Raw genomic sequence first — 23,252 nt, 5'->3', positions numbered from 1 at the left:
AGCCCGTATGTTTTATTCGCTGTATGAGTTCTCCCCTAGTTAGCTGTCCAGAACAAGGCCGCAGACACCAATTGTCTATTAACACCCGGCGTCGCCCTCTCTTTTCAGCCAGCGTGTTGTGGTAATAATCTTTATTAACTATCCCTACTATGGTGAGACAGTGTCTTTGCACGCTGGAGCATGAATTAGTGTATTCAGTTCTTTATATTGAGATGTTTCCAGAGAGTCTCTCGTCATTTCTGTAAATGGCCCCGTTTCTGTGCGCCGAGGGGGGGAGGGGGAAGAAAAATGGAAGCATCATCGACTTTCTCCCGCTTCCTATTACCCTGCCACGTCTCCGATTTCCCCAACAATCATCCCCTACGTACTTGTTCTGCTCGCCTTATTACCGCGGCACGAGTGCTCTGCACGCTCTCACTCTGCATCTTTGGCCGCCATCTTGCCACTTTGCCGCGTGCGTCGCGATCATCTGTCGTTCCCGCTTTATAAGGCGTGTTGGGTGTCTTTCGGCGGAGTCCTCCGATACTGGAGGGCTTTAGGCATCTTCTGGGCGTTGCATGGTGAGTCTGGGGAGCGGGGGAGCAAAGAGCCCGACAGCGGAGTTGCGGAGCTCCTCTAGACCGCGGCCATCTTGCCGCTCGGCTCCGCCGGAAACTCCTGTTGATGATTTTAAATATCACGGTAAACAGCTCCTGAGAGAATATCCAAATAAGATTGTGCGGAAAGCTTACTTGAGAGCACGATATGCTCAGAGAGAACTGCTGTTGAAATATAAGGATACTGAAAAACAAGATAGGCTGGTATGTGTGTTACCTTATTCAACGTTGGTGAAAGACTTATCCCAAAGTATTATGTCTCATTGGCACATACTACAGTTAGATTCAACGTTTAGAGATAAGCCTTTAGTAGCTTTTACCCAGTCCAGAAATATAGGAGAAATACTATCTTGGAAGAAGCAGTATTATACTGACGAACAAGAACCTCCGACCCACGCCCGATGTGGCCAGTGCCAGTGGTGTCAGACATCAATGATAGGGCCAACGTGGTCTGATCCAAGCTCTCACCGTGTTGTGAAATCATCTTATATCTCTGATTGTACTACCCGGATGGTAGTGTACATTATTCAATGCCCTTGTGAAAGGATATATGTGGGACGGAGTATGAGAGCAATAAGAATACATTTGACAGAGCATAAATCAAGGATCTCAACTAATAAAGTTGAAGCACCTCTGGTCCAACACTGGATTGATTATAATCATATTATCACAGATATACATTGGAGAATTATTGATCAAGTTAAAGAGGGTTGGGAGGGTGGTAATATTGAGAAATTACTGAACTATAGAGAACAGTTTTGGATATATACCCTAAATACTGTAGAACCTCATGGTTTAAATCGAGAGATTGAATGGACTACATTGATCTGATTTAAATGGCTGGCATCGTTACTAGAGACGTCAGTGGACGTGTACGTCAGATCAGCTGTTCCGATCCGGAAGTATGATAGACGCCATGTTAAAGGAATTCTTTAAAAACATTCATTGCAGGTATTCGCAGCCATTTTAAAACGCCGAGATGAGGATACAGGTCTGTCTTTAAGTTGGTGGGCTGTGTGATAAATAAGAGGCTGTCCTAGCCGGGGCAGGCCACTAGATGGCGCTGTTCCCCTAAAAATGTCCAGGATGTCCGGGATAGGCCACTAGAGGGCGCTAGGAGAATAGTTGGAGGTCGCTAGGACCGGGGAGAGTCCTGGGATAGCTACAGGTGCAGGCGGTTATGGGCTGGGTCCTGTTTAGCTATTAACCACTTTATACCCCACCTGAGAAGTGAAAGAAAAAGAGGAGAGCTGGTAGCTGAAGAAGGAGAATCCCCTGGAAAGAACTGGCTAAACCCTATGGACTTGTGGTGGACGGTGTGCTCAAGGAAGAAAAACAGGCTGGGGTAAGAAGTCCCTAAAGCATTAGTGTTGGACTGTGTAGCCTCAGTACTTAGAGGAACTGTGTGTTCAAAGAAAGGACTGTGAGTCTAAAGGAAGGAAGGACTGGGTGTCCAAAGAAGAAGTAGGGCTGTGTGTCCCAGTACTGAGAAGCAGGCTGCAAAGCCTGGGGTTAGAAGTCCCCAAAGTGTTGAGGTTAATGCTGAGCCCAGGAATCTGTGTGGGGAGGCTCAGTGTGAAGATATGTAAATGTATAAAGTATTTAAGCTAGAAGAACTGTGCCCAGGGGCTGGAATAAAGACTTGCCTGAATATGCTGTTGGTAAGACCTGTTTAATTTTGTCTCTGGAGAACCAGGTCACCCTGAGCGTGAAAGGATAACATTCTAATCTGCATACAATTTGCATACTGAGAACCAGCTCACCCTGAGTGAGAAAGGGGCCCAGGAGCTTGAGGTTGGATTGCTCAGGATGATGGGAAAAGACTGTTTGGAGTCCTGTTCAGAGGCCACAGGTCAGTGAGGCTTGCTGGAGAGTGGGAGTGTCTGAGTAGGAGATAGAAGTATGAAGATTTATATTGATATATTTGTTTGTAATTTCTTCATAGGAGACGACCTTGACACAGCAATTTGCGAAACATAGATAAGTACATAAGTACATAAGTAGTGCCATACTGGGAAAGACCAAAGGTCCATCTAGCCCAGCATCCTGTCACCGACAGTGGCCAATCCAGGTCAAGGGCACCTGGCACGCTCCCCAAACGTAAAAACATTCCAGACAAGTTATACCTAAAAATGCGGAATTTTTCCAAGTCCATTTAATAGCGGTCTATGGACTTGTCCTTTAGGAATCTATCTAACCCCTTTTTAAACTCCGTCAAGCTAACCGCCCGTACCATGTTCTCCGGCAACGAATTCCAGAGTCTAATTACACATTGGGTGAAGAAAAATTTTCTCCGATTCGTGTCAATGGATTAGTGTCTCCAGCATGAAAAATACTACTAACTAAATCTAAGTACATTAGTGTACATTAAATTGGAAAAGATTAATGTTTAAAACTAGGAAAATTTGAAAAAAATTAACATGAAGAAAATTTAAATGAGAGGATTAATGAGGATTGCGGTGTGCCCCTTGAAAACTGCATGGCTCAACTATAGCCAATACGGGAACACATACACATATTGATTTATTTTTACCAAATATTTGTACTAATTATTTATTGATATATAGATCCAAGAATTTTGAGATTTTCCTAAAATTGTGTATTAACTTTCATCGGTGTATAATATTACACTGCTGTCAAGACTCTTGAAGCTTGATAACTTGAGGCCTCAATATAACCTTGACACACCAATCACCCGAAGTCTCTATTATTTTATGAAGTCTCTTTTATTGAATAAATCATAGATAATTTACTCACAGATAGATGTTCAGAGGTGCTGCTCCAGGACACAGAGACTCCTTAGTCTGAGAGCTGTTGGGGGTGGAGCTCTGAGGAGAGGTAGCTATATTGCAGGGGTGGGGGAAGGATAGTTGAACAGGTAGACATGGCTCAAAGCTGGATGACTGGAATGTGCGATATCTCATTAGGGAGGAGATATTTTCAAGGTAAAAAACCAGGTTCATTACAGGGAGTTTCAGCAGGACAGAGCTGTCTGGAATAAGATGATCCATGCTCCATGTCTCTGGCTAGATGGTGGTGGAATGCCTCATGGCTGAAAGGACAAAGAGGTGTTCAGGCTTCACACAGGCTCAGGGAGAAGCAGAGAGAGACCAATGGGGACAGAGCCTGCCATCGGGTAGCAAGGTGTGGTCCTAGAGGACGGCTCTTGATTGGGGGGAAAGGTCATACCTGGCTAACCTCCCAGGACAGAGATAGTGAGAATGACCAGGAAATGATAGCAGGAAGACAAAAGAGCCAAGCTTGGCAGAGAGAGAGAGGAGGTCTGGGCAGCCTCACAACCAGTGGTAACAGTTCTTACACAGTCAAGCAAGTGTGGTTGCACTGCCTGTGAACTACATTACCCACAGTGCATTGCTCATGTATCTTTGCAGTGAGAAACTGCAGCAATGATAGTCCCTAGAAATGAGAATGACAGTAAAAGCATTACACACATTTTAGGATCACGTTATAAACTAGTGCGAGGCTGTCGGAGGACAGAACAACTGCAATACCTGAGGTACTTTTAATTCCATAATCTATATCATTATTTTTTTTATTTCTTTATATTTATTTTTTTTATTTTTTCATCTTTAGTCTTTTCATTCATTAATCATTGATTTATTATGTTTTAAGATACATATTTAATAATTTTCAATAATCTTTATCAATTATTATTGCTTGTATATTGATCATTACTTAGTATATGTATTTGTGTAAATGTTATATTTAATAACATCCTTTGTTTTATTGTGATCCTATTCATAATTTACGTATATATGAACTATTATTTATTCCCCAAAATATTTAATTTTCAAGATATATTTATCATTTTATTGATATGCAGTTTTATACCATGTGTTTTATTGTTTACATTATAAATGTTTTTTCTCACAATAAACGATTTGTTCAAAGTTTTAACTTATAATTTAATGTAATCCATTTTTTAAATAACCTATAATATAATTATGTTGTTCATTCATAGTGTATCATTTATTAGTTCTTGTTATTATTTCCTTATATAGATTGATCAAGACCCCTGAGGCAGGCCTTAGGGCCGAAACACGGCTGTATCGGGTCATTTTTTAGAAACCCAATAAAAGTTTTTTTAAGGAAAGTATTTGGTATCCTCCTTGTTTCTCCTCACTTTTTGTTTTACATCTCATGGTATTGTGAGGTTTTTACCTCCTTTTTTTGCTGATTTGATATAAAGCAAAAGCACATGGCTCTTCTCAGTTCTTCTTTCTTTCTTCTCTACACACACACATCTTCAAGCCACCAGAGCTCCTGGCACTGGCCTCCCCCTTTCTCCTTCAGCCCTACTCAGAGCACATGGCTCTGCTTTCTTAGGCTCTTTCTCTGCACACACACACCTTCAGCCCTACCTCAAGGCTTCTCTCTTTCTCTGCCCCCCCCCCCCCCCATTCTTACCTTTCTATCATTGATTCCCATCTAAACCCACACACAAAGATATAGCATTGTAATATTTACCTGTACTAAGTGCTGTGAGCCTATATATGTAAATCCATCCACATGGGTTTGGATGGATATATATATATATATATATATATATATATATATATATATATATATATATATATCCATCCAAACCCATGTGGATTGTGTATTCTTTGGGAACCCATTGCCTCTGTGAACTGGACCCGGGACAATACCTAGACAACGAATGCTGACAATGCAAAGAGTGAATCATCTCATCTTAGATTTTGCTGTTCAGCGAGTATAAACTATAAGAACAGTGGAGTTGTTTGTTGAACTGGTTACTAGTCTCCAGCTAAACAGAACAGTGATGAGTTCGGTCAATTCTTGGTGAACAGACATATGTCTCTGCCACAACAGACTGCTCATCACCCCATGGGAAATTTTACCTTGGAATAACTGTCCACTAGATTGATAAGAGTCTTTAGGGAGGAAGTCTGCTTGTCTGGCCTTGAGACTAAAGGGTTTTCACACATTTAACATTCTTGCATCAGTTCTCAAAAATATTCAAACAGAGTTTGCCATCAGATGAAGAAATGTTAGAGCAATGACAGGCAATGATTCCAACTTTGTGAAAGCCTTCATTGTAATTGGATAGCATTCCAATGATAATGAAGATAAAGATGCAAGTGATGAATTAGCACTACTGCTAATGCTGATGATTTTGACAATAATGATGATAAAATATTCTTTGCTGTATGGAAGTCAAATGTTTCAGAGATTCCCTTGATCATAACCTGCAGACCCAGTCAGTAGACATCAGTAATATTGCAACCTGGCCTGATTTGAAGGAGTATTTTTTTATCAGACTGAACACTCCATTTTCTGCCAGTGCAGGTGTTGAACCTTTTTAGCTGTGCTGGATTAATGACTCACAAGCACACTCACATGAGTGACAGTCATGTTCAAAAAATTTAGTTTTACTAAAAGCAAAATGGATTGACTTGTAGAGCAATAAAGTTGTTGGGATAAAGACATTAACAACAGTATTCATTGTAGTTGCAGTACTTTTCTTTTTTACTCAAAAAGTATTATATTAGGTAATAATGTTTTTACTTTTCCTTAAGTAAATTTTTTCATGTGTTGTTCACTATACTTTTACTTTTATTTAAGTATTAAAATATACATTTATTTTTATTTAAGTACTTTGATTTAGTACTTTGAAGAACACTGACTGTAATATACCAATGTCTATGACTGGCATTCATGTAGTATCTTTTCTTATCTTCTGCAGGTGACAGAGGATACCCTCTCAGGCAATGGCTGATGACCCCCATAGTCCACGCCAAAGGTCCAGCTATACAGAGATGTAATGAGGCACATAGGAAGCCAATGGATATAACTGAGCAGACATTTGGCATACTGAAATCTTGCTTCAGGTGTCTGAACGTCTTAAGTGTGTGACATCTTTGTGGCTTGCTACATGCTTCATAACCTTCCCATCAACCAGTAGTTGGTTGAACTGTAGGCCCCAATCACAGGAAACCAAAAAACTGATGAGGAGGGGAGGCTGTGTAGCCAAGAGATCTAACATCCCAACAGGCCTACCAGCTTGCAATGGCTCCATCCAGACACATTTCTGCTGTGTGTCAATTATTTATTAGAAGTGCACATGTGAGCATAACAATCAAATATGTAATAATTTCAAGTGACAATGTGTTCCCTGAATAATCCCTAGTGAATAAGAGCCTAGTGTTTAGTGCAGTGGACTTTGATCCTGGGGACCTGAGTTTGATTCCCACTGCAACTCCTTGTGACTCTTGACTCGGGAACAGACACCCACTGAAAATCATAGACCCCACTGCAGGCACAGGCTGGCAGGCACAGTGTGGACTAAGGAGCCGCGACAAATTCAGGCCGGCAGCCTTTTCATGCGGCACTGCCTGCAGTGCCATCGTGCTGTGCGCACTGCAGGCCACCCAGGCCAGGGGGGGGGGGGGAGTGGACAGTAGTACAGCAGCATGGCGTGTGCAACACCAGAGCGGCCGCTAGACCTTAGTGCGCCACGAGATTGAAGAGTGGTGCAGGGGGATATTGGTAATGCAGGCATGCAGCGCTGACCGAGAGATGAAGAGGGGAGGACCGGGACCATCTAGAATCCATTCCAGAAGAAGTCCAAAGAGCTGCCGCCTGCCAGTGAGAGTGCCGACGGCCAAAAAACAGGTAGGTGGTGGAGCGGGCTGCCGCAGCTGAAAAAACTAAGGCTTTGGCAGCAGCTGCTGAGCTGGTGTGTGCACTTTTCGGCACTTAAAACTAGGTGGGCCTGGGCCCACCCAGGCGCACCTGTAGCTACGCCCCTGCCTCACAGTCCACCTAAACTACATGTTGCAACATGGACTCTTCCCCAAGGAAAAAGGCAACATCCTACTCACCCCAATACCCAAAGATACAAAGAAAAAAGCAAACGAAATCACCAACTACCACCCGGTAGCATCTATCCCTCTGGTAGTCAAACTGCTGGAAAGCATGGTAACCAGGCAACTCACCAACTACTTAAACAAATTCTCAATATTACACCAATCACAATCAGGATTCCGCTCCAGCCACAGCACCGAAACAGTACTATTCACTCTCACAACCAAATTCAAACAAGAAATCGCAAATGGCAAAAGCATTCTTCTCCTACAATTCGACATGTCTAGTGCGTTCGACATGGTAAACCATAAAATATTATTAAACATCCTAGAATACTTCGGGATTGGTGGAAGTGTACTTAATTGGATTAAAGGTTTCCTAACCACAAGAACATACCAAGTGATATCAAATTCGAACATATCATCACCATGGAAAACAGAATGTGGGGTACCCCAAGGATCACCACTATCACCAACCCTGTTCAACCTAATGATGACCCCACTAGCCAAATCCTTACCCAACCAAGGCCTTAATCCTTTCATCTATGCAGATGATGTCATGATATATATCCCGTATAAACACGATCTAACAGAAATCACCAACTAAATCAATCTCAGCCTACAAATCATGAACTCATGGGCAGATGCATTTCAACTAAAACTCAATGCAGAAAAAACACACTGTTGCATCCTCTCATCCCAATACAACACGAACAAACCCACCAATTTAAACACCCCAGATTACACCCTTCCTGTTTTTGACAGCCTGAAAATTCTCGGAGTTACAATTGACCGAAACCTCATGCTAGAAAACCAAGCAAAATCTTCAACAAAGAAAATGTTCCATTCAATGTGGAAACTCAAACGAGTAAAACCTTTCTTCCCGAGGGAAATATTCCGCAACTTTGTTCAATGAATGGTACTAAGTCACCTAAACTACTGCAATGGAATCTATACGGGATGCAAAGAATACATCATAAAGAAACTCCAAACTGCCTAAATCACTGCAGCTAGACTCATATTTGGAAAAACGAGATTCGAAAGCACCAAACCCCTACGAGAAAAGCTGCACTGGCTCCCAATCAAAGAACGTATAGCGTTCAAAATCTGCACTCTGGTTCATAAAATCATCTACGGCGAGGCCCTGGGATACATTGCAAACCTCATAGACTTACCAGCCAGAAACACAAAACGATCAACATGCACAAACCTAAATCTACACTACCCAAGCTGCAAAGGACTCAAATACAAATCAACCTATGCATCCAGCTTCCCCTATATAAGCACACAACTATGGAACGCTCTACCAAACGTCACGAAAACAATGCATGACCCATCAAACTTCCGGAAATTATTAAAAACCATCTTATTCAAAAAGGCATACCCTACTGATCCAACTTAAACGCCTGAACCTTGCAACACAACAAAATTAATACTCGAACTGGTCATAACTTAACTCTCTCTCCTTGATTCCCTAATGTGTTTGTCACTTATAAACTTTTACCATAATACTACTCTGTATTTGTTATACCGGAATTGGCGATCGCCATCACGATACCGTGTAAGCCACATTGAGCTTGCAAATAGGTGGGAAAATGTGGGATACAAATGCAACAAATAAATAAATAAAATAATATTCCTAGTCAGATTGGACACCTTCATGACCTAGTACTCAATCTATTCTTCTTGGTCCTCTGAAATTTAGTGCTATATTTATTTATCAGAATTTATTAATTGCCTCTATAAAGAGATTCACTAAAGGCAGAATAGATTTTTGTGAGAAACAGGTCACAAGTAGATTTTTTTTGTTCTTTTTTTAAACATTCCTTTACATATAACAGTTATATCTATGTATAGGCATTTTCAAAAGACCTAGCTCTTGGAAAGGAAAGTTTTGTCAGCTATTCTGATCATTATCATTCTGCCTACCATATAACTTGTTGGCGAGCATAGAATATATAACATTACAGTATATTATTGCATCTGTTTTTCACTTGTTCTGTGTATTACAGAAATCATTTTTTGTACTTAGGGGCTCTTTTACTAAGCAGCAGGCGTTGGCAGTTGTTCCACTCCTAGTATGCAGCATTTCCAGTGCTAGTGGAAATATTTGAAAAATATTTCCACAGGAGGTTACCCAGCAGTAATCAGCACTGCCCACTTACTGCCAGGTTAGTACAGGAGCCCTCAGCAAGTGCGAACTTGCCGCACGGCCATTTCATTTTTGGCCATTTTTACCCACTGAAGTAAAAGGGGGCCCTAGTGTGTGGCAAAAATGGCCACCGTTGCTAGTGCAGGGCCCCTTTTACCATGACTTATAATTCTACTTCAAAAAGAAGGCTGAAAGAATCATTGCTAGGGTTGGAATTTGTGAACTGCAGATACCATGAGTATATAAAGGGGCTTCAGAGGCAGGTGTCTTAACCGTCAAATCTACCTCTGTATCGGGGCTATAATTTGATATCAGAGTTCAAAACTAAGGAAAATAAAAGCAAGAGGAAGTGCTGAAGTTGGACAGAGATGGAAAACAGTGTGCACTAGCTAAATCAGGATAATTCTGCAGATGGATGCCTGATGCATGCATTGCCAGGAATAAAATATGAGTTTTGAAATTTGGAGATGTGGGTAGAATCAGAGGATGAAATTAAAGTTACTCTGTATTCCTCAGGCAGAAGAGGAGAATGCTCTCCCTGTAACATTAATGCTGCTGACTGTCTTATGATCAAGTTACCTGTTTCTTGGTGTTCTTGCTTCATTTTGTATTATTCTTGGGCCTCTTTTCTTTTAAGTCTTAATGCATTTCATTTATTTTGTTTTATATCTCTAGGCAAATAGGTTCCTGTATATTATTTACTACTCAACAAATGGGCAAGCAAATATCAAATGTCCAGAAGGTTCATATGTTATAAAAGGAAACATACCTACTGCAGCGCTGTAGGTATGCTAGTGTTTTTAGCGCACACATGTGCTAATGCTAGAGACACACATAGGCAATATATAGGTTTTTAAAATAAATAATAAAATAAATTTTAAGGAACTAACAATTTTATTTATTTACTTATTCATCACTTGAACTACTGCTACATCTTCCAAGAGAAGAGGACATTTCTCTGGTAAGTGAACACTATTTTGTTTTGTGCTTTTGGAACTTAAAGATTGGGGTTTAAAGGAGGAATTATAGGTTAGTGATAGGCAAAATAAAAATATAAAAGTTAATTTTATCACTAATCTCCACAGTCTTTTCCACTTAGTTTTTAAAACTTTGTACCACAGCATTAACAGATAGAATCTAGCAGGCACTGCAGGATCTAGTTTAGTCTTCCCGTCCACCCTCCCCAACACTCACCCACCCCTAGGACAATTCTTCATTTATAGTCAGTTATTGTAATTAGGGAACAAGCAAGGAGTGCTCTTACAGTTTTAAATATATTTCATTACCATCTAAGAAGGAAACACTAAATAAATCATACAATATACTATATAAACTAAAAGACACTTTTATATTAGGCTAATATCCTTAATACTGTAGCAAGTTTTAAATTATGAAAAACTCAAAACACTAAGATGAAGTCAGCATTGAGTGTCACATGTATGATTATCTCCCAGTTGGTGAGATGTCATATGTGTCTGCCCGATGCAAAGAGCTCCTAGCTCTCAGGGAACGTGTCCGTTCTCTTGAGACTAGAGTAGCAGACTTGGTAGAGCTGAGGGAGACAGAAAGGTACATAGAGGAGACCTACAGGGTTGTTGTAGAGAAGTCCCACCTCATGTCTGGTAGCCCCTGTGCTACCTTGGAGGAGGGAGGTCTACTAGAAGGACAGCATCACCCTGCTGAAGTAGGAAGTACTCCTGTAGGCAGGACCTGCCCACCAGGGATGTACTATCCTCTCGCATCAAGGATATGTCTCCAGTGCTACCCGGGAGGGAAAGGTTAGGACAGCTGTTGTAGTTGGCGATTTGATCATTAGGCATATAGATAGCTGGGTGGCTGGTGGACGTGAGGATCGCCTGGTGACTTGCCTGCTTGGTGCGAAGGTGGCAGACCTCATGCATCACCTAGATAGGATTTTAGATAGTGCTGGGGAGGAACCGGCTGTCTTGGTACATGTGGCTACCAATGACATAGGAAAATGTGGGAGAGAGGTTCTGGAAGCCAAATTTAGGCTCTTAGATAGAAAGCTCAAATCCAGATCCTCTAGGGTAGCATTTTCTGAAATGCTACCCGTTCCACACACAGGCAGAGCTCCGGAGTCTCAATGCGTGGATGAGACGATGGTGCAGGGAGGAGGGTTTTAGATTTGTTAGAAACTGGGCATCATTCTGGGGAAGGGGAAGCCCATTCCGAAATGATGGGCTCCACCTTAACAAGGGTGGGACCAGGCTACTGGCATCGGCATTTAAAAAGGAGATAGAGCAGCTTTTAAACTAGAAATGGGGGGGGGGGGGGGGGAGGACGACAGTTGAACAAAAGCGTATGGTTCGGGATAAGGTATCTTTCAAAGATATCACAAAAACAGGGAAGACAGGGTATCCTGATAGTGAGGTTGCAAAAGAGACCATAGTAGATCAGGTGTCCTTAAATAAAAATAAAAATCAAACAAAAGATTGCAAATTAATACTGTCAAGTACTGAGCATGATGTAAATAGGAACAACAACATAGTTTAAAATGTCTATATGCGAATGCCAGGAGCCTAAGAAATAAGATGGGAGAGTTAGAATAAATTGCACTAAATGAAAAATTAGATATAATAGGCATCTCTGAGACCTGGTGGAAGGAGGATAACCAGTGGGACACTGTCATACCGGGGTACAAATTATACAGTAATGATAGGGTGGATCAAATTGGTGGAGGGGTAGCATTGTATATTAACCAGAGCCTTGAATCAAATAGATTGAAAATTCTGCAGGAAACAAAACACTTCTTGGAATCCCTATGGATTGAAATTCCCTGTGTAAAGGGGAAAAGGATAGCGATAGGAGTGTACTATCGTCCGCCTGGCCAGGATGAACAGACGGATGCAGAAATGTTAAAGGAAATTAGGGACACAAACAAACTGGGCAACACAATAATAATGGGTGATTTCAATTACCCCGATATTGACTGGGTAAATGTAACATCGGGGCATGCTAGGGAGATAAAATTCCTTGATGAAATCAAGGACAGCTTTATGGAGCAGCTGGTACAGGATCCGACGAGAGAAGGAAAAATTCTAGACCTAGTCCTTATTGGAGCGCATGATCTGGTGCGGGAGGTAATGGTGCTGGGGCCGCTTGATAACAGTGATCATAATATGACCAGATTTGATATTAGTTTGAAGTAAGTATACATAGGAAATCAAATACGTTAGCGTTTAACTTTAAAAAAGGAGACTATGATAAAATGAGAAGAACGGTGAAAAAAATACAGGAGCGGCTGTGAGGGTCAAAACTTTACATCAGGCGTGGATGCTGTTCAAAAACACCATCCTGGAAGCCCCCCAAGCCAAATATATTCCGCGTATTAAAAAAGGAGGACCGAAGACCAAACGACAGCCGGCGTGATTAAAAAATGATGTGAAGGAAGCTATTAGAGCTAAAAGAAAATCCTTCAGAAATGGAAGAAAGAACCGACTGAAAATAATAAGAAACAGCATAAGGAATGTCAAGTCAAATGCAAAGCGCTGATAAGGAAGGCTAAGAGGGACTTCGAAAGCGTTGGAGGCAAAAACACGTGGAGGGGACTAATCGAACGGGGACGACTATCTCTAAGGGCGCCCGTCTCTAAGGATGTCCCGGCGAATGGGCGGGGCATCCTGTATTATCAAAACGTCCATCTTTCGTTTCGATAATACGGTCGGGGACGCCCAAATCTCAACATTTAGGTCGACCTTAGAGCATTCATAGTGCACTAGTCCCCCTCACATGCCAGGACACCAACCAGGCACCCTAGGGGGTACTGCAGTGGACTTCACAAATTGCTCCCAGGTGCATAGCTCCCTTACCTTTGGTGCTGAGCCCCGCAAACCCCCCCAAAAACCCACTCCTCACAACTGTACACCACTACCATAGCCCTTAGGGATGAAGGGGGGAACCTACATGTGGGTACAGTGGGTTTTGTGTGGGTTTTGGAGGGCTCATATTTACCACCACAAGTGTAACAAGCAGGGCCGGTCTTAGCAAGCGTGGAGCCCTATGCAGACCAATTTGAAAGGGCCCCACCCTAGCCCTGCCCCCATCCTAACTCCAACCCACCTAGCTCCACCCCCACCCTAGCTCCAGGGCCGGCCACCCCTCCCTCTGAGCTCCCAGGCCGCTCCCTCCTAGCTCCGAGGCCCCCAGCTCCAGGGCTTCCCCCCTAGGCCTCCCAGCTCCAAGGCCCCCCTCCTTCCCTCCCGGTCATTTTTTAACACCCCCTTCCAAAATCCATTACTAGGTATGCCGAGAATACAAAACACTCAGGACCTATAGAGCAATTCTACCATACCATAAGCAGTCATTTCTACGAATCACACAAAGAAAAGGAAAACATCTTAAAACACTACAGTGAGCACTAGAACATCAATTCACCTATTGTAAAATGAAACCTGACAGAATAGTACAGATCGTCGATCCTGCACAGTCAATGCCAACTGAAAGGCATGTCTTTTTCACAAACACAGATACACCCTAATCCACTATAGAATAAGTAGTAATATTTAAACTTTCTATTTAGACAAAAATTAAACTGAACCCCCAAGATGCCAGACTCTGCATACAATGCAACACCACAGAAAATGTCCCCTAGTACTGTGCAAAATATAAAGACAGCAGATGTAAATTTGAAAAAAAACTAACAAATACCAATCACCACTTTACAAATTAACAAATAGAAATAAAACAAATATAGAACATAAAATAATACCATTTTATTGGACTAATAGATTTAGCTTTCAGAGGCCAAAACATCCTTCCTCAGGTCAATATAGTATAGTACTGTTACAGTATCCTATCCTGACCTGAGGAAGGGGGTTTTGTTCTCTGAAAGTTAGCCAAAATGTATTAAAATTAGTCCAATAAAAAGATTACCTTGTTTATATGTTCTATTATAAACATTTATTAGCACATCTACAATACTACTTTATCCTAGAGCAAAAAAATAAAAATATATATTTTATTTACAGTTTGTTGTCTCTGGTTTCTGCTTTCCTAATCTTCTTTTCACTGTCTTCCTTCCATCCAGCATCTGTCTTCGGTCTCTCTCTGCCATCCAGTGTCTGCCCTCTCTGCTGTCCCCTCCATCCAATGTCTGCCCTCTCTCCCTGCCCCTTCCACCCACATCTGCCCTCTATCTCTGCCCCTTCCATGATCCATCCACCATCTGCCCCTGTCTGCCCTCTCTCTCTCCCCCATCCATTCACTGCCTGCCCTTTCCCTTCAATCCACAATTTGCCCTCCCTCTCCCATCCATCCAGGGTTTACCCTCCCTCTCGCTCCCCCATCCAGGATCTGCCCCTCTCTCCGTCCCTTTATTCAGCCCCCAGTTCCAGCCCCACTATCCCACCAGTCCCCCATTTCAGCCCCAGCCCTTTTCTCCCACCAGTCCCGAGCTTCAGCCCCCCCAGCCACTTCTCCCTGTCCCCTTTTCAGCCCCCAGTCCCCAGTTTCAGCCCCTGCCCCTTTTCAGCCTCCAGTCCCAGTACTAGCCCCCTTATCCCACCTACCCTCCTTTTCAGCCCCAGTTCCAGCCCCCATCCATATGCCTTGTATTAGGGCCCCCCTTTTCAGAACCATTCTCCCACCTGACCCACGCATGCCCCATTTTCCCACCAGCCCCAGGCATGGCCCCCATTTTCCCATATGGCCCCTTCTCAGACCCCAGTGCCAGTCTCCTTCTCCCATCTGAGAACCCTCTCCCCAGTCCCCTTCTCCCATCCAAGAACCCCAGTCCCCTCCCCACCCATCCCCTTCAACCATCCAAGAACCCCATCCCCTTCTCCCATCCATGAACCCCCCCCCACCTCAGTCCCCTTCTCCCATCCAACCCCAGTCCCCTCCCCACCCGTCCCCTTCTCCCATCCGAGAACCCCCTCCCCAGTCCCCTTCTCCCATCCAAGAACCCATCCCCTCCCCACCCATCCCCTCCTCACCCGTCCCCTTCAACCATCCAAGAACCCCCTCCCCACCCCTTCTCCCATCCGTGAACCCCCTCCCCACCTCAGTCTCCTTCCCATTTGAGAACCCCCTCCCCACCCTTCCCCCACCTGAGAACCCCCACCCCATAGACCCTTCTCCCATCTGAGTCCCCCCTGACCCACCTACCAGCGCCGTTCTCCTGCCACCCACCACCCTCACTGCCTTTAAAAAAACAATTCGCCTCGCGTCTGCCCTGCTACTAAAAATCTCTTCGACATCGTTGGGCCTTCTCACATTGAGTCCCGCCCGCCCTCGCGGTAATTAGAAGATACCTCAGAGGAGGGCGGGACTCAATGTGAGAAGGCCCAACGACGTCAAAGAGATTTTTAATAGCAGGGCAGATGCGAGGCGCTGCCTGTCACTCCGGCACTTCCAAATTGTTTTTTTAAAGGCAGGACAGGGTGGGAGCAGCGGGAGCGGGGCACCCCCCCACCCACTGACATCCGGGGCGGACCGCCCCCACCGTCGTGCGCTGTTCGGAGGGAGGGAGGACTGGAGCTCGGGTGGTCAGGGCGGGGAGACCTCAGGCGCGCTGCGTGGGGTCCCCCTGAGCGCGAGACCCTATGCGGCCACCTCGGTCGCCTCGCCTTAAGACCGGCCCTGGTAACAGGTGAGGGGGGGATGGGCCTGGATCTGCCTTTCTGAAGTGCACTGCACCCACTAAAAACTGCTCCATGGACCTGCATACTGCCGTGATGGAGCTGGGTATGACATTTGAGGCTGGCATAGAGGCTGGCAAAAAAATGTTTTTTAAATTTTTTTGGGTGGGAGGGGGGTTGCTGACCACTGGGGGAGTAAGGGGAGGTCATCCCCCATTCCCTCCGGTGGTCATCTGATCAGTTCGGGCACCTTTTCGAGCCTTGGTCTTGAAAAAAAAGGGACCAAGTAAAGTCGGCCAAATGCTCATCAGGGACACCCTTCTTTTTTCCATTATCGGCCGAGGATGCCCATCTCTTAACCACGCCCTGTCCCGCCTTTGCTATGCTGCCGACAAGCCCCTGTGAACTTTGGTCATCCCCATGACAGAAAGCAGTTGAGGACGCCCAAAATCAGCTTTCGATTATGCCGATTTTTGCGACCCAGAGTGAAGGACGCCCATCTCCCGATTTGTGTCGAAAGATGGCGCCCTTCTCTTTCGATTATGCCCCCGATAGTACATTTTGTTTTAGGTATATTAAAAGCAGGAAGCCGGCAAAAGAATCGGTTGGATCGCTAGATGACCGAGGAGTAAAAGGGGCGATCAGAGAAGACAAAGCCACAGCGAAGAGATTAAATGAATTGTTTGCTTCGGTCTTCACCGAGGAAGATTTGGGTGGGACACCGGTGCCAGAAATAGTATTTGAAGCTAACGAGCTGGAGAAACCTAATGAATTCTCTGTAAACCTGGAAGATGTAATGGGGCAGTTCTATAAACTGAAGAGTAGCAAATCTCCTGGACCAGATGGTATTCATCCTAGAGTACTGATAGAACTGAAAAATGAGCTTGTGGAGCTATTGTTAGTAATATGTAATTTATCCTTAAGTAGAGAGGTGTGGTAGCCGTGTTAGTCCACTCTTAAAGGTTATCAATAGAAATCAAACAAAATAAAACATGGAAAAGAAAATAAGATGGAAGGGCAACATTCGAAAGCTAATCAAGAAATGTATTAAGTTATATCCAATAAAAAAGGTATCATCTTATTTTCTTTTCCATGTTTTATTTTGTTTGATTTCTATTGATAATTTATCCTTAAAATCGAGCGCAGTACCGGAAGATTGGAGGGTGGCCAATGTAAAGCCGATTTTTAAAAAAGGTTCCAGAGGAGATCCGTGAAATTATAAACCGGTGGGTCTGACATCGGTGCCAGGCAAAATGGTAGAGACTATTATTAAGAACAAAAATTACAGAGCATATTCAAAAGCATGGATTAATGAGAAAAAGTCAACATGGATTTAGTGAAGGGAAATCTTGCCTCACCAATCTACTATATTTCTTTGAAGGGGTGAACAAACATGTGGATAAAGGTGAGCCGGTTGATATTGTGTATCTGGATTTTCAGAAGGAGTTTGCAAAGTACCTCATGAAAGACTCCAGAGGAAATTGGAGAGTCATGGGATAGGAGGTAGTGTTCTATTGTGATTAAAAACTGGTTAAAAGATAGAAAACAGAGTAGGGTTAAATAGTCAGTATTCTCAATGGAGAAGGGTAGCTAGTGGGATTCCCCAGGGGTCTGTGCTCGGACCGCTGCTTTTTAAAATATTTATAAATGACCTAGAGATGGGAGTAACTAGTGAGATAATTAAATTTGCTGATGACACAAAGTTATTCAAAGTTGTTAAATCGCGGGAGGATTGTGAAAAATTACAAGAGGACCTTATGAGACTGGGCGTCTAAATGGCAGATGACGTTTAATGTGAGCAAGTGCAAAGTGATGTATGTGGGAAAGAGGAACCCGAATTATAGCTACGTCATGCAAGGTTCCACTTTAGGAGTCACAGACTAAGAAAGGGATCTAGGTGTCATCGTTGATGATACGTTGAAACCTTCTGCTCAGTGTGCTGCTGCAGCTAAGAAATCAAATAGAATGTTAGGTATTATTAGGAAAGGAATGGAAAACAAAAATGAGGATGTTATAATGCCTTTGTATTGCTCCATGGTGCGACTGCGCCTCGAATATTGTGTTCAATTCTGGTCGCAGCATCTCAAAAAAGATATAGTGGAATTAGAAAAGGTGCAGAGAAGGGCAACGAAAATGATAAAGGGGATGGGACGACATCCCTATGAGGAAAGGCTAAAGTGGCTAGGGCTCTTCAGCTTGGAGAAAAGGCGGCTGAAGGGAGATATGATAGAGGTCTATAAAATAATGAGTGGAGTTGAACAGATAGATGTGAGGCGTCTGTTTAGGCTTTCCAAAAATACTAGGACTAGGGGGCATGTGATGAAGCTACAATGTAGTAAATTTAAAACGAATCGGAGAAAATGTTTCTTCACTCAGCGTGTAATTAAACTCTGGAATTCGTTGCCAGAGAATGTAACATAGTAACGTGGAGGGGTATAATCGAATGTCGCCGGCAAAATAGATCGCCGGCAATCTATTTTGGCGGCTGCGCTACAGCTGGCCGGAACCGTATTATCGAAAAAGATGGCCGGCCATCTTTTTTTCCGATAATACGTTTTAGCCCGGCCAAATGCCAGAGTTCGCCGGGGTTGAGATGGCCGGTTTTGTTTTTCAGCGATAATGGAAAAAAATGCCGGCGATCTCCAACCCGGCGACATCCAAGGCATTTGGTCGTGGGAGGAGCCAGCATTTGTAGTACACTGGCCCCCCTCACATGCCAGGACACCAACTGGGCACCCTTACTTTGGGTGCTGAGCCCCCCAAAACCCACTCCCCACAAATGCACAACACTACCGTAGCTCTTAGGGGTGAAGGGGACAACTACATGTGGGTACAGTGGGTTTTGAAGGGCTCTCATTACCAGCACAAGTGTTACAGGTAGGGGGGGATGGGCATGGGTGCGCCTGCCTTAAGTGCACTGCGGTACCCACTAAAAGTGCTCCAGGGACCTGCATACATGCAGGCCTCTAGGACTTGTTGCTGCTGTATAACTGTGGCACACCAGTTGACACCTGCAGATTAATCTCTTTGAAAAAGTCCTTTATTTGATTAAGCACGTTTACTCACAATTAACTGGCAAAGAGTCTCCCTGGTACTGAGATTAGCAGTAGGTCAGAGCTGGCAGAATGGTGTACAATGCCCTCTTTCAGCAACATTCAAGGTAATAACTAAGTTCTCTAACTTGGCTAACACATGAAAGGGATCTAACACATGCAAGGGATCTACAACTGGCTTACAAAAATGGCCACTACCTCATGGACTACCAGAAACAAAACAGGGCACACTCTGACCCAGTTAGCAGGGGGAAAAGCACCATGGGAGTACAGCCCACTACCCCACACCTACCACAATGCATTGCTGATGTGACTCTGCAGTGCACCTAACAGAAAAGGTGTCACACTCACCTGGGCTCAGCATTAACCTCAATACTTTGGGGAGTGCTAACCCCAGGCTTTGCAGCCTGCTTCTCAGTACTGGGACACACAGCCCTACTTCTTCTTTGGACACCCAGTCCTTCCTTCCTTGGGCACCCAGTCCTTTCTTTCTTTAGACTCACAGTCCTTTCTTTGAACACACAGTTCCTCTAAGTACTGAGGCTACATAGTCCAATAGTAATGCTTTAGGGACTTCTTACCCCAGCCTGTTTTTCTTCCTTGAGCACACAGTCCACCACAACTCCATAGGGTTTAGCCAGTCCTTTCCAGGGGGATTCTCCTTCTTCAGCTACCAGCTCTCTTCCTTTTTTTTCACATCTCAGGTGGGGTATAAAGTGGTTAATAGCTAAACAGGACCCAGCCCATAACCGCCTGCACCTGTAGCTATCCCAGGACTCTCCCCGGTCCTAGCGACCTCCACCTATTCTCCTAGCGCCCTCTAGTGGCCTACCCCGGACATCCTGGACATTTTTAGGGGAACAGCGCCATCTAGTGGCCTGCCCCGGCTAGGACAGCCTCTTATTTATCACAGCATCCACTACCCTTTCCGTGAAAAAATACTTCCTGACATTTTTCTTGAGTCTGCCCCCCTTCAATCTCGTTTCATGTCCTCTCATTCTACCACCTTCGCATCTGCGGAAATGTGGTAAAGGCGCTTTCCTTAATGGAGTTTTAAAAAGGTTTGGAAGGTTTCCTAAAGGAAAAGTCCATAGACCATTATTAAATGGACGGGGAAAATCCACTATTTCTGGGATAAGCAGTATAAAATGTTTTGTACTTTTTTTGGATCTTGCCAGATATTGGTGACCTGGATTGGCCACTGTTGCAAACAGGATGCTGGGCTTGATGTACTTATGTAAGTTTACAATCTCAAGAACAGAGGCAGAGACTAAGGAGACAGAGGACAAGGACAAAGAATGGCACAAGAGGGAGGATGAAGAGCACAATAGCTTACCTTAGATTTGCATGTCTTACCTCCACTGTATGCATATTTATCTCATGCATATTCACTGTGGAAGTCTTGAAAACCTGACTGGCTAGGTGTGACCCGAGGACTGGTTTGACAACCCCTGCCTTAGACCATGAAACACAGAGCAGCTCAGTGGCATAGGAAGGGGGCGGCGGGAGGGGCAGTCCGCCCCGGGTGCACGCGCTGGGGGGGGGGGGGAGTGTCGGCCCCGCTGGTTCCCTGCTCCCTCTGCCCCGGAACAGGTTACGTCCTGTTCCGGGGCACACCTGTTCCGGGGCAGAGAGAGTAGGGAATCAGCGGAGCCGACGCAGCTCCGAGCGACGTGCACTCGGGCAGATCGGCCCTCCCGCCCGTCCCCTGCAAGTAAGAATGCACCATGGAGGGGGGGTGCGTGCCATGCTGCACCCGGGGGGGTGCGCAGCGGCAACCCGCCCCGGGTGTCAGCTGGCCTTGCTACGGCACTGGAGCAACTATACAGGATGAGCAGAGGGAAAAAAGAAGGGAAATCAGAGAAGGCAGGGAAGAGATGAGATGAGGTAATCTGCGAAACGTCACCAGAAGTAGTTAATTATCATCCTGAAAAACATTGTCTAATGTCCATCAAACCAATTACACAAAAAATCAGAAGGAGAGTACTTTTTCAGCAAATACCTACCTACAGAAAGAGCAGGTGCAATCTAGCTGTATAAAATGTGTACCCCCTGCAAATTTTGCAGCAAAAGTGAAATGTATTCTGCTTTGAAAATTAGTGCAGAGCTCAGTATGTTGAAAGATTAACTATGTATGCACAACTGTGATCTGCCAAGAATCTTGGGATTGAGCCAAATATAAGTTTTTAAATCAATAAAATAAATGGGTAAAAGCAATGCCCGCTAATGACAGATACTGACATAACTAAAAGAGAGGATTTATTTAGTTCATTAGTAGCTACCCCAGAAATTAGGGACGTAGGCTGGTCTGATCATTATTTATTAACTTTTGATCTTCAATTTTCAACAGATATCAAGTTACATAGTAGAAATGAAAGTGTTTTGATACAGCCAAAATTTGAATTATCTATTTTGAATGATTAATGGGAACATAGAATGTTAATTACAGATTATATGTCTTGGACTGAGATGGTTGATGCTTGGAGCTCATCCTTGTTAACCTCTTTGGATACTATATTACCAGAATATAAGTGTTGTAAAACAATGAGATCTGAAAGATAAATGGTTTGTTCCATCTTTAAAAACTGTTCGAAGTGATGTAATAAAAGTTGAATGGTGTTTGAAATAAAACAAGATAGTGATGACTTTGAATTTTATCAGTTGAAATTGAATGAGTATAATGCTCTTTGTGAACATACTAACATAGTAACATACTAAATGAAGGCAGATAAAGACCTGTACAGTCCATCCAGTCTGCCCAACAAGATACTTTATATGTATACCCAAGTTTGATTTGTCCTTGCCTTTCTCAGGGCACAGACCGTAGAAGTCTGACCACTGTTCTTGTACTAAGTTCTGAAGCTAAAGTCAAAGCCCCTTAAAATTTACACTCCAGCCTATCCCTATCTATTCAGTTACAATCAGGGCATAGACCATAGAAGTCTGCCCAGCTCCCGTTTTGTTTCCCAATTGCTGGCATCGCCATCCAATCTCCGCTAAGATTCCATGGAACCATTCCTTCTAAACAGGATTCCTTTGTGTTTATCCCACGCATGTTTGAAATCCATTACCGTTTTCATCTCCATCACCTCCCGTGGGAGGGCATTCCACATATTCTCCACCCTCTCCGTGAAAAAATACTTCCTGACATTAGTCCTGAGTGTGCCCCCCTTCAACCTCAATTCATGTCCTCTAGTTCTACCGCCTTCACATCTCCGAAAAAGGTTAATTTGCGGATTAATACCTTTCAAATATTTGAATGTCTGTATCATGTCACCCCTGTTTCTCCTTTCCTTCAAGGTATACATGTTCAGGTCAGCAAGTCTCTCCTTGTACGGTTTGCAACGCAAATCCCATACCATTTTTGTAGCTTTTCTTTGCACCACTTCCAGTCTTTTTAAATCTTTAGCAAGATACGGCCTCCAAAACTAAACACAATACTCCAAGTGGGGCCTCACCAACGACTTGTAAAGGGACATCAACACCTCCTTTCTTATGCTGGTTATGCCCCCCTTAATAAGTACTATCAGGATAAGAATACTATCAGGGGCATTTTCGAAAGAGAAGGGCGCCCATCTTCTGACACAAATCGGGAAATGGGAATCTTTCTCTCAGGGTCGCCCAAATCGGCATAATCGAAAGGCGATTTTGGGCGTCCTCAACTGCAGTCCGTCACGGGGATGACCAAAGTTCACAGGGGTGTGTCAGAGGTGTGGCGAAGGTGGGACTGGGGCGTGCTTAAGAGATGGGCGTCCTCGGCCGATAATGGAAAAAAAAAAGGGCGTCCCTGATGAGCATTAGGTCAACTTTACTTGGTCCATTTTTTTTCACGACCAAGCCTCAAAAAGGTGCCCAAACTGACCAGATGACCACCGGAGGGAATCAAGGATGACCTCCCCTTACTCCCCCAGTGGTCACCAACTCCCCTACCACCCTAAAAAAATATATATATTTTTTGCCAGCCTCAAATGTCATACCCAGCTCCATGACAGCAGTATGCAGGT

At 44.0% G+C, this 23,252-nt stretch overlaps 1 long non-coding RNA gene across 1 annotated transcript; it reads left to right on the top strand.

The window, feature by feature from the left end:
- Positions 1-5,774: 5,774 nt before the first annotated feature.
- Positions 5,775-21,801, top strand: LOC115460262. Its single transcript, XR_003940439.1, has 3 exons — positions 5,775-5,786; positions 9,636-9,638; positions 21,505-21,801. It is a non-coding gene; the product is annotated as an uncharacterized LOC115460262 (long non-coding RNA).
- The last annotated feature ends 1,451 nt before the right edge of the window (positions 21,802-23,252 follow it).

This window comes from Microcaecilia unicolor, chromosome 1 (genome assembly GCF_901765095.1).
Source record: "Microcaecilia unicolor chromosome 1, aMicUni1.1, whole genome shotgun sequence".
NCBI classification, from domain to species: Eukaryota; Metazoa; Chordata; class Amphibia; order Gymnophiona; family Siphonopidae; genus Microcaecilia; species Microcaecilia unicolor.
The sequence above is the reverse complement of the archived record's forward strand: the minus strand, read 5'-3'. Positions and strand labels throughout refer to the sequence as shown.